Below are 17,318 nucleotides of genomic sequence, written 5' to 3'. Positions count from 1 at the left end.
CAAAAAATTAAAGAAGAAAAGTTTATTTAGGTCACAGTTTGCAGAGGGTTCAGTCTATAACCTGCTGGCTCAGAGTCAGGGTGTCATGGCAAAAAAAACTAGCAAAGTAACAAGAAGCTGGGGGAAACCAGCCTCTTTTCTGGCCCTAATACTGTAAGCAGACTACCTGTGCTAGGATAGGTGCAGCACTCACACTCTTTAATCCCAATGTTGAATGATGAATCAATCACAAACTGGATTCAACCACCCTTAAAAAGCCTGCCCTCTTTGACTTCATGAGGCTCTGGGGAACATCTAGATACAAACCATAACACCTAGATTAGACACTGTGGTTGTCAAATAGTCATTCCATTCCTCCTCTACTTAGAAACACACTCAGAATTTGGGAAGCATTTGGTCCTCTACTTAGAAACATATTCATAATTTGGGAAGAAGGACCTCAGCCCCAGGACTCATGCTCCATGTGAGTGGCACTGAGGATACCATGCCTTTCACTGTCTGGAAGGAGCTTGGTGACTCACAGCACAGGTCCTGGTATCAGAACCTAAGCTATCTTTCTGTTTCTGCACTTTATTCTCTGTTCTTTGTTTTCTTCATCTCTGCAGTGGAGGTGCCAGTAGTACCCTCCTTAAAGAAGAGCAAGGCCTACATGAGATGCGCCATGCAAAATACTTGTAACGGTACACATAGTAGGAGTTCAAGGAATTCAAGGATGAAGACATAGTCAGGCTCAAGGAAAAATGGGAAACATGATCAATTGTGATATTAGTTTTGCAAAAGGAAGTGGTGCCAAGGCTGTAGGAAGAGAAAGGACTTGACTTCAAAAGCTAAAAAAAAAAACAAACCAGACAAAAGCAACAAAACCCAAAGCTTCAAAAGCAAACGGGCAGGAGAGGGCTGGAATGGGCCATGCCACCACTGGGATCTGGAAAGTCCAGGGGAGCCATATGTTAAAGTCTGATTGCCAGCCCATGCCATTATTGGGAGGCTGGAGGACCTCAAGGTCACTCAAGGTGTGAGCCATCAGGTCACTCAAGGTGTGTCCTCAAAGGCCAAAATAGGAAACTTGTGACTAGTAAACCTGTGACTGGATTAAGAAATTCCCATTAGGTTTACAGACTGCACTCCAAAATGTGTCCTTCTGGGTCATGGAGGCATGGCCTTGGGTACTACATATATAGACCCTCATCCAGTCCTCTGATGTTGCTCCTCTGTTCTGCTTCGTGGGCACCATGGACTGTCTCTACCATACCCTCCTGCCATGACTGGAAACCTCTGAAGCCAGGATGCAAATTAAACTTCTTTAAGTGGTAGATGTGAGATATTGTGTCCTGACAAGAAAAAAGATGGAGAAATAGAGGCCCAGCAAGGCAAAATTATGCACAATGGTGTACAACCAATTTGTGACAGAAGGAATGATATAATAAAGATCTCTTGGCAGCCAGGTTAGCATTTTTAACCTGGTGCCTGACTATTTTCTACTCCTAACACTATCAAAAAAAAGCATGCAACATATCAGGACCTGCAAAACAACTGTACACATAAACACACCCCAATATACAGTTGTACTGCTGAGAAGGCAGGTGTGGCACCAGGGGTTCTTCTGTATCAATGAGAGGGATAGAAAGTAACTATTTTAACTGTAAAAGTTCCACATCTCAGCATCATCAAAGAGAATGTACTTTTATTAGAGCATCCATCTGCACATAAGCCAGAGGAAACCACAGAGCACAAACTGGCTACAGGCACAACAGGAAAGGGTGGAATAATGGTTAAGGAAAATGGTCCTGCACCAATGGGAAGAGCTAAATGGCTCTTAATCCACCTCTAATTTACTGTTCTGACGTTTTCAGCTGTCTGAGATCTGGGACGCAGGCTTATATCGACTCCTTCACTTGCTGGCTCTGTGGCTTGGGCTGATTACTTTCACCTCCAGGGCTCCAGCTCTTGTTTCTGCAAACAGAAGGCAGTAGCATCTAACTCACAAGATTGTGTTTCTGAAGTCTCAGAGAGCAGCAGAAGACGTCCAGCCAAATGTCTGACCCATGATGACACCTCCAAAGATATTCATGTTCTGGAAAAGTAGTAATTATCTGTTATATGGCCTTTCCTAATTGGGCTTTTGTTCTGTTTTGTTTTCATGATTTTTTCCAAATTAAATAGAGAGCAAAGAGCTGGTTTAGATTACAGGGTCACTGCAAAATAACTGAGAGAGTGGATATGACCTATTTTTAAGCTGCCACAGCATAATTGGGAATACTTCTCTTTGTCTTGGGAAGGAGCCAGAGCTGCAAGTCTCCTCTTCTCTGCTTTGTGGGTCATCTGAAGAAAGGAAGCCAGTGTGACCGCTCTGAGGCACTGGCCATGTCTGACAGTTTCTCTTCCTCAGACCTTACTGAGCTTCTCCCTAGAAGACTTATTAGTGCTTGCTCAGAACTATTGAAATTCCCTCTTGTGTAGTGCTGGCTCCAAGCACAATCACCATAAATGCATCCATCCAGGATGCTACTGACACAATCTCTAATGCCATCTGTCGGTGGTGGGTAGAGTTGATGAGCTTTGGCCCATTGGATGGCTCTGCTTAATTCAATAACAATTCATAGTAGACTGTCTCAAAAGATTGTTATTAACTCATTTTACAGGAAATACTAGTGAAAGTCCTTTAGGCTGAAGGAAGCTAACTCCAGACGGCGGTCCAAATTCACATGAAAAAACAAAGTACACCAGTAACTATGTAACTGCAAAAAATAATAGTATGAATAGTTACTTACTCTCCTTTCTCCCCTCTTTACTGTTATAAAAAGGAACTGCAAAAAACATATGTACATAATTGTGCTGCTGTCGGCCTAACATGTAGAAGTGAACAATATCTGACAGTAACAGTAAAAAGAAGGTGGAACAGAACAAAGCTGTATCACAGAAAGGAAATGATACCAGATGGTAATTTGAATCCACAGGAACAAATGGAATGAACCAGAAATGGCAAGTATGAAAGTTAATAAAACAAGCTTATAAATATAGACTTGTTGTCCTTCCTTCTCTCAGTCTTTTTTAACAGCCATAAAATTATATAAAGCAACAATTGTAAGAAATATTTTTGAGTTTGTCACAGATATTGCAGTAGCACATATAAAAGCAATGGCACAAAAGAGAAGAGATCAGATTTAGATGTATAAAAGCAATGTTTTTAAAGCTCACTGGAAGTGTTTTTATAAATGTGAAGTAAACGCTACTCATTCAATATGGATATGAGAAGCCCATGAACAATTACTAAAAAAATAATTGAAAAATAAAGAATGAAAAGATCATGATGGGTTAAATGGTTTACTAACCAATACTCACTTAATTCAAAAGGAGTGAGATAATAAAAGAGATCAGACATATAGAACATAAAAAGTAAATTGCAGGCTTAAATCCAACTATATAATAATAACATTAAATATGAATGTGCTAAACAATTTAGTCAAAAGACAGAGATTGTCAGACGATATAAAATGAAATCTGATTATATATTTTAAAGTAGGAACACTATAGATACAAAATAAAAGAATAGGAAAAGATATATGGTACAAAGACTCATTCTGAAAATTATATTAATATTAGACAAATAGACTTGAGGACAGAAAATGTCACTAAGGATAAATAGCAACATTTTTAGAATAACAAAAGAGCCAGTCATATAAGAAAGATAAATATACATCTAAACACAAAGCCCCAAAATACAAAAAGCAAAAGTAACACCAATTTGGTAAAAATAGATAATTCAACAATGAGTGAGATTTTAATATTTACTTTAATATTCTGATAATTTACAGAATAATTAGATAAATGAATACAGAAATAAACACTAGAAAACAATACAAATCAAGTAGGTTAAAAAAATCTTTAAAATATTTCACCCAAAAAATAACAAAATACAAATTTTTTTCAAGTATATATGAGACTTTTTCCAAGAGACCATATATAGGCAATGATGGAGTTTACAATAAATCTAAGAAGATTTAAATATCACTATATATGTTCAGTGATCTTGAAGGAAAGAAACTAAAAACCAGTAACTGAAAGAATTGGAGGGAATTCAAAATGGGTAAAAATTAAGCAACACATTCCTGGTTAACCAATGAACCAAGGAAGAAATTACAATTAAAAGGAGAAAACATGATGATTGACAATGAAGCTCATGAGATGCAGCTAGTGTGTTGTGCAGAGGAAAATTTATAGCTGTGAAAAGTGGCATTAAAAAAGACCTTATATCAATAAAATTATAATCCACTGGGCAAAGAAGAGCAAACCAATCATAAGCAAATAGGTTATGCTTATGATCAAGATCAAGCAGAAATTAGCAAAATATAGAATAGAAAAAATCGAGAAAAATGAATGAAAGCAAAGAGAAGCCACCAACAATCTTTCACCTGCACGTACATAAACATAATTTCACACATGAGGATCAGAGTGCACACTGTGGTAACTCAGCTCAAGAAAGCTTTTGTCTGTGAACAGTTTGGTTCACAGACAACAGAGTTTGGCAATTTTTGTTTTTGTTTGCAAACTGCATCAGGTGACAAGCACAACCATGGCCTTCTTTGCCACAGAAACACAAATGTGACCATCTTTTCCAAAATAATTAACTATGGCACCACTGTACATTTTTGTTTTTTATCAGATGTGTCATTGCAACTCACACTGACCAATCAAACATGGCAGAAATAACATTTGCAGAAGTCCCATGTGCAGGTGAGCAAGGCATTAAGAAGGCTTCCTGGAGAACCCTTGGAGTATGAGAAAGTACACAGCAAAGAACGGAGACTTCCTAATCATGCAGAAGTCTGGAGTGCGCCATGCAGGAGGACACAACTATTCATGCCTTTCAACCTATCCTCACAGCTTCAAGGGTATCCCAGTCACCACCATGAGGAACAGAAGACCCTCCCCACAGTGGACCCATAGAATGATGAGAAACACATGATTGGGTTAAGCCACTAAGTCATAGATAACTGGAAACAGTGTCTAGGGTGAAAACTTAAAAAGGAAGGACTTTCCAATATAGGAAATATTGCCTGAATCTCCATCTCTTTCCTCTATGATGCTGAAGATAAAAAGTACTGATCTTGTGGTCTAGTGATCCTCAAACTCTAACAGATAAAACTAGATGAAAATTTTCTCTGCCACCAAGGAAAGATGATGGTGGGAGACACCCTAAAATTCACAATCTAACTCTCTAATTCACCTTCAGGAGATCTCTGAATAGCACTGTCAGGGCCTTTAAATAATCAAATGAAGAAATGGCTATGCAAATGAATACCATGATTTTACAGATGAGGCAAGGAACAAGAAAAAGGGCTGCCATGTCATAGAAAGAGTCACTATTTGGCTTATAATGAAAACCATCATCCCTTCATCCTCAACACTTGAGTTTTTCTGAAAACAAATTCATTTTCTGCTTGCTTTTCTACTTCTAACATAACAGGCAAAACAGGTAAGACATAGACTTTGGAACCACACTCCCTACTGGTACTGTGCCTTTAATTATTGCCAGCACTAGAGATCACCACAGCATCCTCAATACAGTACTGTTCCCCAAGATGATCATCTACCTGATGACAAGTCAACTACACCAGACCATTTCCACTATGGAAAAGGTATCATCTGGTGACAAACATTAATCTAGAAGCAGATTTGCCCTCTCTTCATACAATGATTTTAACGAAACTATTGTCTATGGACTTATGGGATGGTTACCTACTTCTGTGATATTCTACACTCTGATTAAGGCACTCACTGCACAGCACATCCGTGCAGCAAAGGGCCCATCTCACAGCATTTGCTGATCATGCCACATCCCTCACCAACCTGATGTAGTTACCTTGGTGGAATGATGGAATGGCCTTTTCAAGACTCAGTTACACTACCAGCTAGGTGGAAGATACCTTGCAAAGTTGGAACTAAATGCCTCTGGAGGTTGTATATGCTCTAAATCAGCATGGTGCTACTTATCCCCTAGCCAAGATTCATGGATGCAGGAACTGAACTATATCTTTGAGCAAACACTTACTCATTCACTAGTAAAGTTTTTACTTCTTGTCCCTGAAATCTTATTCTTTGCTAACCTATAAGTTTTTGCTCCACAGAAAAGAATACTCTCAACCAGGAGAAAGAAAAATTATTCTACTGACCTGGAAATTAAAACTACTACCCAGCGAATTTGAGCGCCTAATACCTCTCACTCAACAGGCAAAGAAGATATTAATACTGTCTGGATGAGTAATCCTGATTGTCACAGAGAAATGGCATTACCAGTCCATGAGGATTACAAGGAAGAATACAAATAGAACATAAGAAATCCTTCAAGGCATCTTAGAATTATTATGCACCATGGTTAAAGTCAATGGAAAATTGTATAATCTTGCTTGCACAAGACTACTGATGCCTTAGAACTTTCAAGAATGTGAGTTTGTGTCACTTCACCAAGGGAAAAAAGTATAACCAGTTAAGGTGCTTGTTGAGGGCAAAGCTAATATGGACTGAGTAGTAGAACAAGGTCGTTACAAATACCAGCCATGGCTACCTGGTTAATTACAGGAAAATGTAATTGTTGTGTATTTCTTATATTTATTAGGAATATTTGTATATATGCCCACTTTTACACATAACACATACCCCAAAATGTCTGTTTTCCTATTTTACCCTATTATATAAGGTAAGATTGATTAAATTATTATAGCAAAGTATTATAAATTTCTCATATGGCATTTAAGTTAAAGGATATCAAAGCATGGGTATCACCATCCAAAGACATTGCATTGTTGTTTGAGGAAAGGGTTAGTGGGTTTTTGGTTGTCCACAGGACATTTTCATCGTGAGACAGGAACTGTGATCTTGTTATCAACTTTATTTGTAGATTAAGCACAACTTACAGAGATGCACATGGGTCCCCATTTGAGAAGGCATGGACCGTCACAATTAATTTTACAAGACAACTTTGCTTTACAATTTTTAGTCAAACACCAGTCTAATTATTGGTGTAAAGGTTATGTTTTAGATGTGATTAATATTTAAAGGAGAGGAATTTGATTAAAGCAGATTATCTTTCACGGTGTTGTTTCCAATCAGTGAAGAACCTTAAAATAAGAAGGCCAAAATCTACTGAGGAAATAGGAACATTGCTTCCAGACTGATGCAAGAAGCCAACTCTCTCCTGAATCTCTCACCTTTCAGGCTGCCCTGCTCACTTTGAACTTGACAGACCTCATAATGCGTGAACCACCTCTCTCCTCATCCCTCCATCCCCCATGCACATCCTGTTCAGTCTGTCTCTTTAAGAGCCTCAACGCAGTACTTAAACTTTCTTTGCCTCTAATGTGTTTCTGTGAGATAAAGACAGTGATAATACAGATTTGTGGGGAGTATGTGAGTTAATCATACAAAATGCTCTACCAGGAGAATAACAGTAAATAAGCACATGCTATTATATTAATATAAATCAATCCATATTTTAGGTATCTTTATAAAACATCTCAAGTTTCTTTTAGAGTAATACTGCAATGCCTGTTCTTGCAGCTCGTCAAAACAGAGTATAGATAAGAACCTCCCTCTATTACAATATAAGGACCTTGAGGACAAAATTGTGCTTTTTCATATCCCCAGAACATAGAGCATGCTTAGCAAAAAGCACAGACTCAATATTTTTGAGTGCAAAAAGAAGTGAATGAAAAAATTCTGCCTTATGACAGATCCTGAAGTCCACTGGCTCAGGAGTTATGTCATCTTAGTCTGATCATTTCTAAAACAAAGTCACTGATAGCTAAACTTTGGTAATGCTAAAGGAAAGAATAGCTGAAAGGCAATTATTTTAGTAATGAATCGTTTACTACTTATTGTTCTTTAGCTAACAGATGTTAGCTAAAATTTCTCAACATGGTCTTAATCATAACTCAGAGTCAATTCGCTTTCCAAAGACAGTGACTACAGGGCAACTTGTCTTCCGGCTAAGGTGCTGAAGAACTGAGTGCATGCTTGGAAGGAAATGAGCAGCTGCTAAGACTTCACTGATTTGTCAAAACTGAAAAGCCTGAAAGAAGCCAAAGCCCAGAAACCCTCCGTCTGTCTTCCTTTGATATACTAGTGGCTACGGAACCAGCTTGGTGACCACTGAACTTACTACCGCTTGGTTACCTATTCTTAGCAGTTCCTGTGTCTGCCAACGTCAGCACGTTTGCTGAAGTGTGGTAAATGGAAGGCAAGCACTATTTCTAGAACAATCAGCATTATACTTCCATGATCTAGTTGCTGAGATTCCAACAAAAATAGTCCTTTAATTATCATTATAATTAATAATAATGACAAGTAATTTTCTAAGCAGCAAGGATAAAAACCACTCAACATGTGAAACTGACACATATTCTTAGGATTATAAGCTCAACTGTTTAGCTCTTTGAGTATCTAGCAGTTCTCCTGTCAAGATGAGCATATGAACTTGAGGATTTTGGAAATTTGATTCATAATGAGCAACAGAATCCCAGAGCCCTGGGATGTCAAGGCCAATGAATTCAATCTACATTTATTCTCTTTAGAAGAGCAGTACATGCATAGACATAGAAATATACCCAAGATACATTGCCAAGCTGAAGACAGCAAACTACAAGATGACATATATGTACATTAATTTTATGTAAACATAACTAAAATAATAAAAATAAGAAATATGCTCACTAGAAAGACACATGGGCTAGAAAATAAGTAGATGATATGTATTCTAGAAAAACCAGAAGAATACACAATAATAAATGCAGAAATGATTTATGAGAGAATGTAATTCCACAATAATTATTCCCTATCCTTATAGCTCTCCTGCTTGCAGTGTGACTTTTCAATTCTCCCCACCAAGATGTCGAACTCATTTCTCCTACCTTGGATCTTCACTGGCTTCATGATCTGTTTTGGCCAAGAGAAGCAGCAGTAGTGAAGACACACCAGTCACAGACCAAGGTTTTAAAAGGCTACGGCTTCTCCTCAGGACTTGCTCCACATCATGAGGACAGTCTTGGATTAATCAGCTGGATGATCAGAGAGACACCATCTAGACATCCCCCTGGGTAACCAGTGGCCAACCCATCACATTTGATAATGAAGCCTCTGAAACCCCTTATCTAACACACCAGTTGACCACAGGTAAATAAATTATCTCAAGTGGAATCTTCTAAGCCTAAGCCATAGCTACAAAACCACCCAACTAACATTTAAACTCACGAGATGTAATAAACACTCACTACACTAAGCCACCAGACTTGAGCATGATTTGTTATGCAATAATAGATAATTAATAGATACAAACTACAAATCCTTTTCCATAATGTTATAATTGTACAATAAGTATGTATTGATTTTTAAATCAAAAAGTAAAGGCTATTAAAATCTAGTATTTTGGAGAAAGTAAACCTGAGGATCAAAAGGAGAATATGGCCCATTAGAATTCTGGATACAAGCAAAAATATAACGTGAAGTTTAAGTAAATTAGCCAATTGACATGTGACAATTTTGTTCATGATTAAATTTAGGGAATGGAATTATATTGTCTGGAATATATCTGGTTCTTTTTTTGCTTCTCTTCTCAAACACATACTCATAACAATGGTAAATGTCATCAGTGGTCATCAGCAGGTTTACCAACATCCAGCATAAAGGAGCATTCTTTGGTCCTAAAAATTCTAAGTCTCTATCCAATTGGTCTAGCTTGGATTACACACTTATCCGTCACTCAGTTGCTATGCTCTGATTGGCTAGGCCTACTCCTGCTTTTCTTCAGGGAATTGTACTGAATAGAGAAAACAAAAACATGAGTATTTGTTGTTATTCATAAAGAGAAAGTAAGACGTGTGTAGGAGAGAAGAAAGCCAACTCAGAACACCCAAGGACACATAAGCAGTAAGCAGCCAAGTTGAGACTGACCTCTTGTTTTTTTGACTCCCAGAAGAATTTCTAATTTATTTCAATTAGAGTAAATAAAATCTAAAATGTACAATAAATATTGTGAAAGGGGAAGGGAAACAAAGTACTCATAAGGAAAGAACAACTGGGATAGGGGGAAAAGAGGGAAAAAAAGGAGAGACATATATTTGTATATATTATACTACTAATCTGTTAGTTCATCAAAAATAGCAGTTTGTTTCAATGTTCAATTATTTGATCATTTTATGCCTATATTTTGTAATCTGAACAACTACTTTGAAGATAACAGTATACAATATATTAACCAGTGTTGGTCTCCTATTGTTTTGTTTTGAAATTCTGTATCATTGTTTTTATTCTTTTTTGTTTTTAAAATACAAATTTAAAAGTAGAAAAGCAATTGTATCTTGATAACAATCTCAAAAAAAAAAAAAAAAAGGCAAACCATGTAACTGTATAACGTCTATTCATCTCTGCCCTTACACTTTCCTCGTGTGCCGGAGAATCCTAGGAAACAGGAAATGTTCTGCCGCTGTCACCTCATGACAAAATACTGTGCTTCTGGGGCTGGGGATTTAGCTCAGCAGCATAAGCGCCTGCCTTGCAAGCAGGCAGTTGTGAGTTCGATCCCTGGTACCGATAAAAAGGAAAAATACAAAAAAAAAAAAAAAAAAAAAAAAAAATACTGTGCTTCCCACTTCACAGTGAAGTGGGGATAGGCTTACTGTCTTGTAGCTCCCAGTACCATTAATCTACTCTAAAACTATCAATACAGAAGTTAGAAAACAAAGGGGCAGCTTAAATACCACCTCACAATCCATCTGCTTTCCAAACTTTCCCGCATAGAGTTGTAAGGGTGCTTTAACACAGCAGAAGGGTGGAGAGCAGCATTTCATACATGGATAAACTGAGTCTGTAAAAATAAAAGCCTATGCTACACTTAAACAGCCTTTAGATCTTTCTCCTACAGTTATTTACTTATTACCATATGTGCCATGACTTCTTTTAGCAAAGCCTACCGATTTAGTTTAAAAAAAAACAAAAAAACTAAGAGATGAAGCGACAGGCTCCAGGTCACTGTCAGATAAAATGCATGTCCACGCAGATCATCCCTGGCTGGAAAGTATTCTGAGCCACCATGGAGGAGGCAGAGGCATTTTTCTTCCATGTATTTGACATCATAGAGTGTCTTGGTTACTTTTGCTGAGACCTGATGCCCAAAGTTAGGAAAGAAAAGGGTTTATTTCTTACAAGTTGGACGTTTCGGTCCATATTCATTTGGCTCCAAGTGGCAGGGTGGCATGGCGAGCTGCCATTCATGGCCGGCTGCAAACAGCAAGGCAGAAACCAGCGAGAGAACGAGAGAGAGAGAGAGAGAGAGAGAGAGAGAGAGAGAGAGAGACAGAGACAGAGACAGAGAGAGAGAGAGAGAGAGAGAGAGACAGAGACAGAGACAGAGAGAGAGACAGAGACAGAGAGACAGAGACAGAGACAGAGAGAGAGAGAGAGAGAGAGACAGAGAGACAGAGAGACAGAGAGAGAGACAGAGAGAGAGAGAGAGAGAGAGAGAGAGAGAGAGAGACCTTCTTCTCTGCCATTAAGTCAAATGCTGGCTCCACCCCTAGGCAGGAGTAGCACTCACTCCACCAATCCGAGTGCAAGAAAACAAACCAGCCACAAATGCTAGATCTGGTTGAGTCCATAATTCATGGGGCTTGGGGCCACAGACATAAACTATGATATAGAGACAAAAGTGGTTCATGAAGTGGTCTCTGTCACCATCCCTTTGCACATTTATCATGGACTACCCTGTCGCATTTCTTCTTCTTTTGGTTATTTTCAACTGATAATTTAATCCTTGTGCATTGTTTCTCAAGTTCATTGTGCCTCCCACAAAGCCACTGCACCATGGGGACAAAGACTCTACAGGAAGCCAGTGAAAAATGCAGTTTCTCTGTCAGTCTGTCTGTCTGTCTGTCTGTCTGTCTGTCTCTCTCTCTCTCTCTCTCTCTCTCTCTCTCTCTCTCTCTCTCTGTGTGTGTGTCTCTGTCTCTCTCTCTCTCTTTCTCCCATCCCCCAGGATCTTGCTCTGTAGTCCAGGCTGAATTTGAACTCACGATGTAGCCTAGGTTGCCAGTCCTCCTGCCTCAGCCTCCTGAGTGCTAGGATTACAGGTAGGCATCACCATGCCCAGCTTCAGGTCAGCATTGCTTATACACACTGGGGTTCCTTAAGAAATCAATTCACTTTGCTTTCTGCTTAGAAAGTCATCATGCATTTTACATGGTAAATTTAGAAAACAAAGGGGAAATTAGAATAAAATAAATAAAATGACTATAATTATGTTGTCTACATATAACCACCAGTAATATTTTTTGAGACTTTCTTGTTAGGCAATTTCTTTTTATATTTAAATTTGCATCCCCAAATTTTCTTCATGTCAGTAAATATTTGCTTTTTGTCATTTAGCCGTGCATCTTGAACATTTTAAATACCATCACTCTTCCCTCAATGTGTTTAAGTAAGATTGAGACAAATTTCCGTGCTTGGACTTTCTATTTGAGACCTTATTGTATTGAAGTATATTGGTTATGGTGATGTAGGTAATTATTTATAGCTCTCCTATTTACTCTCACTGAATTGTTACATTAAATGGACCATTTTCTGGGGCTCTGTCTCCAAACCAGGAAAACACCCTGAATTCACATTCATCACGAGCCCGCTTTGCACAGAATGTTGGAGAAATAATCTTCTAAGAGAAGAACAGGGTTCAATGTATCTTTGGGAATAGGAGCCGTAAGCCGATCACACCTTTCTTTCTCACTGCAGTGAGAGTGCACTGTGACTCTCTCTGGCTTTGCACTCTGCTCTCAACTGCTGTCAGCAGCCCACAAGCTCAAGCACAGTGGGAACAAGGCGAGAGTGAAGTGCATCTCCCAGCAGGCAGTGCTCCGCCCACCGTCAAGGAACATCCCACTCAGAGCCTCTGGCAGGGGACAGCCAGGAGGAGCAGCACTGAAACTCAGACATTCTAGCAGGATCCACTTGTGCAAGGAGGAATTTTAAGAGCTTCCTTGGTTTTAAATGAGGGGGAACTTAATTTTTCATAGAATTCAAAAGAAAAATTAATCTATTTTTAGGTTTAATAATGTTGATCTGCATTAACAGTTCCAAAATTGAATTGCATAACAATTACTAGCTGTTTGCTAAAAATTTGAATTTTCAGGCCTTACCAGAGACCTACTAAACCCGAATCACAGATAAAACGGAAGGAGGAAATCAGATAATAGGTGTTTTGTTAAAGTTTCCCGGGGAATTCTAATGCAACCTGTGGGAATCAAAAATCTCAACATGGTGCTTTGTGATTTGGTCTGCTCGATGTGAGAGATAAGGACAGACTAATGGAACAAGAGATGTGCAGGGGGTTGAGGAAGTGGACAGCAGCTTGTATCTCATCAAGAGAAGTAGCACATGAGAAGTAGCTGGTGTTCAGCTCTTGCTTCAGCCAGGGCTTTGCAGTTCCTCACAGTGAAGCTGGAACTCTGCAAGTGGTGCTCCCCTCAGAGAGGTCCACGGGTACTGGGCAGCCTGCTGGCTCATCTAACAAATGAGAAATAACCAAAATCCCCACCCAATTATTTTAGTTCTAGCCAAAAGTGAAGAACGTTGCCATTTTAGTTGAACTAAATGGCTTTGGAATGTGAAAACATACCACATGTGGGTGACGTTTTCAAATACTAAAAACAGGTCAAGAATATGCATTTGGTACTTTCTTCTCATAAGTGTCATAAAGTGTAAGGCACAGCTTCCCCTTAATATGTGTGATTTGATAAAGAAATATAATTCATTGCAAAAAACAGGAAGGGATGAATGGAAGATCCTCCCTAATCAAAGGCCAGATTACGAAGAGAGGAAGTGGGTGAGATCTTGTCTATCTAATAACATTGGCCCTGCAGATGGCAACCTGCTTGCAACTGAGTAGCTTTTCATGATCCCTGTTTCAAATTTCTCATTATAATACCATCTCTGGAGCCTGGATGAGCTAACCATTTTGACTGGCTAATGTATTAGGGGAACGTTTTAGAGCCTGATTTAAACCACAAATCAGTGAGTTAGAACTCTCTACAGAAATCCATTTAAAGAAGCAATTATGATTCACCCTCTCCTTCTGCCTGTACTACTATAATTTCTCACACCAGCAATCCAATTGCGGCTTGTCACTAAGACATCACTTTCTCAGTAGTTTGTCACATAAATAGAAAGGAAACTTTGATCTGTTACAGTGAGCATCATTTCAATATGTCAAATTGGAGAAATTTTTTGTCTTAATGTAATGGCAACATTAGTATTTAGAAAATAAACTGCTGAGCACTACTGTGACTATAAATATATTTTATTTCATGCCTGTTATTTCACAACCTAGAAAGAAGTCCTATTAACACTTTTGTCTATAACTTGCTAAATCTTTTCCCAAGTATATCATATGTGTATACACACACATAGAGATACATTTTAAACTAAAAATAAATTACATTAAATTATACATGTTACATTTGTATAAGAGCCATACTATATATAACATTTTGTAATCTTCTTTGCTTGTTCTCAGCAGAAGTATATTGTTCTCCCGTATTAGATGTGATGACCTATCATCTCAGCACTGTAGGAGACTGAGGCAGGAAGACTCCAAGTTCAAGCACAGCCTGAACAACTTAGCAACTTAATGGGACCTTGTCTCAGAATAAAGCAAAATTTGAAATAGGGCCTACTAGTGTGAAGGCCCTAGGTTCAATTCCCTGCACCGCATAAAACATGTCCACCTATAAAATTTGTTTTAATATAACTTGATCTCTTTTATACAGATTATTCATTTTACCAATTCCTTTTATAAAATACTTAGATTTTTTTCATAAATTCCTCGCTGATATATTTTTAAATGATGAATATCAAGACAAGTAGATATTCTTCTTAGTATTAATTGCATTCTCAAGGTAATGTTTTTGTTTTTTGGATTTTTGTTGGTACTGGGTATCGAACTCATGACCTCACACTTGCCGGGCAGGTATTTATGCTGCTGAGCTAAATCCTTAGCCAAGGTAAATTTCTTGATATGGAATTTGTGGGACACTTACGTACTTGTAGTACACGTAAGTATAAAACCAGGTGCTCCGTGGCCCCGGCAAAGGTCAGATCATCTACCTAAGTTCTTTCAAGCAGACCAAACTTCTCTTAATATGGGTTTCCTGTCCTAGCTTTTAGTACAGTCTTAACTCATTACTCCTCAAAGTACCTCCTCCAGAATCCAGCGAGCTCAGGGAAGGTCAAAGAGGTAGTAGAGGTAGCACACATCACTGGCTGTATTCTGTTTGTTCATGCAGTAACACAAATTAAGCACTTGTGGCAGGCACTGTGTGGCAGGCACTGTGTTGGGTGCTTGCAACAATGGTTTCTTGTCCACATTTTTTTGCATAAAAATCCAAATTTACTGAACATAGGAATAGATGGATTTCAAATTAATCATTTTTACTGTGTAGTTATTAGTTTTGAAGCTATCTGATCCACGGTAGAACTTACTAGCTGGTACTTAACAAAAATGCTTGTCTATTACTTCAATTCTATAATCATTAACAACTATATTTAAATCTAGATAGAAACATTTGTGATTGGGTTAGTGCATGATAATCCCTGCTACTTGCACTGCTCGAGCTGGCAATAAGGAATCATCTGCTCTACAGCAAATTTGAAGCACAAATTTGAATTACATATAAAGATTGAGTTTTACTCATATTCTTACATTAGTGGGAGCTGATATCCTTAACAGGCAAGCAAATACTTTTGTTTTCTATCTTCTAGTTGAACAAAAATATACATAATGTATTGTTTTCATTAGGCAAGACCTGCTTTTTATATTTTGATGATAATGCCATGTAACTCAGGGTACAAACCGTCTTTGGAGAAAGTGCTTAATATGCATATCTTACTTAAGTAAATCCTCCAGTAAGACATGGAGAATTCACTGCCTTTACTTTGAAGGCTTTGTAGTTATCTGTCAAATTTCTATATGCAGCTCACCAACATTCCCTTATTGGAAACATCAATATTTCCACATCAGAGTTCTCGAAAGGACTTGAAAGTCTCAAAATTCTGTGTTCCCTTTGGCTTCCTTCTCTCTTGATTCCACACAGGCTTTATTAATGGTTTGTTTCATGTTGTCATCTCCATCTTCATAAAGTTTCTTGAGAACATTCATTAGTCCCTCACTAGGATCCGTCTCAGCGGTGTAGGATGGCTTGTCTTTTTCTTTGCACTCTTTCTCAACTGAGCTCAGTACTCCCACCAAGTACCTTCCACTTCCTTTGAACACAAGATAAGAACTGTATCAGTCTTGATTTTTTTAGCTGCCTTCCACTGATATAGGCTTCAAGAAGACTGTTCGAAATCATAGAGTAACTCTTTCCATTTAGGTTCTTTACCTAAAGATCAAATGACCTCTCTGTGAAATCCACCTACACATTCTCTGCAGGAATTCAATGAACTCCAGTTAAGGTGATGTAGATTTTCACAAACTTTCCTACCGACCCATCCCTAACGATCAGTGTTCTCTGCATCCTACTGTGATAGGAGCAACCACAGCTGCCAGTTTTTCACTGTTAAGAAGTTCTGGTTTCTTTTGTGATCTTTCTTACATCTTATTCTTTGTTTCTGTTTCCATATTGGATTTTTCAGCTGTCAGGGCATCATGTAGTCTCTTCCTAGTTTCCTTTTCTACCAATGCCTTTGCCTCTTCTAAATCATTCCACAACTCCTCCAAAGCCAATGCCATGGTCAGCAAGTGGGACCGAAGGCCGGGCTGCAGTGTGCTGGCAAGGACAGGAACTGCATGGCTCAGCATGCCCCCCTCAAGCATGAACCTCACCCGCAAGGCTGCTGTGTATGCGCACGACCTGGGGGAGACCAGGGCCAACACTCCTGTCCACAATTTTGAGCAAAAACAATTACCAGTTATCAGAGATAACCTTCACAGGGTGCATGCTGTGTGAGAGTCGTGTACAAGGGGCTCTGCAAACCCTCTCAAAGGACTAATTCAAGGCTCCATGTGAGAGGTCAGATAGCCTACAGCAAAGTCTGCCAGCTCCGAGCATAAATGAGAACGCGAATTACCCAAGCAAATGGGCAGACAGGAGAAAAACCTGCAGATGGAGAGAACAAATGTGCAAAGGGCTGTTCCGTAGTGGTGAGTAAATCACAGGTGCAGAGAGGCGCAGAGCCCAGCTGCAAGCCGAATGAGGGGTGGGGATGGAAATACCATCTGGGTCAGACCTGAGGGGCTCTCAAATGCCACACTAAAAACTCTGGTTTCATGTTGCAAGGAA

General features: G+C 38.8%; 1 pseudogene; it reads right to left on the bottom strand.

Annotated features, from left to right (window-relative positions):
- Positions 1-16,081: 16,081 nt before the first annotated feature.
- LOC100716333 (calcyclin-binding protein-like) lies at positions 16,082-16,768 on the bottom strand (annotated as a pseudogene).
- Between the last annotated feature and the right edge of the window lie 550 nt (positions 16,769-17,318).

The sequence above is a fragment of the Cavia porcellus genome, unplaced genomic scaffold (genome assembly GCF_034190915.1).
Source record: "Cavia porcellus strain 051 isolate PalLab524CR breed Dunkin Hartley unplaced genomic scaffold, mCavPor4.1 scaffold_10, whole genome shotgun sequence".
NCBI classification, from domain to species: domain Eukaryota; kingdom Metazoa; phylum Chordata; class Mammalia; order Rodentia; family Caviidae; genus Cavia; species Cavia porcellus.
The sequence above is the reverse complement of the archived record's forward strand: the minus strand, read 5'-3'. Positions and strand labels throughout refer to the sequence as shown.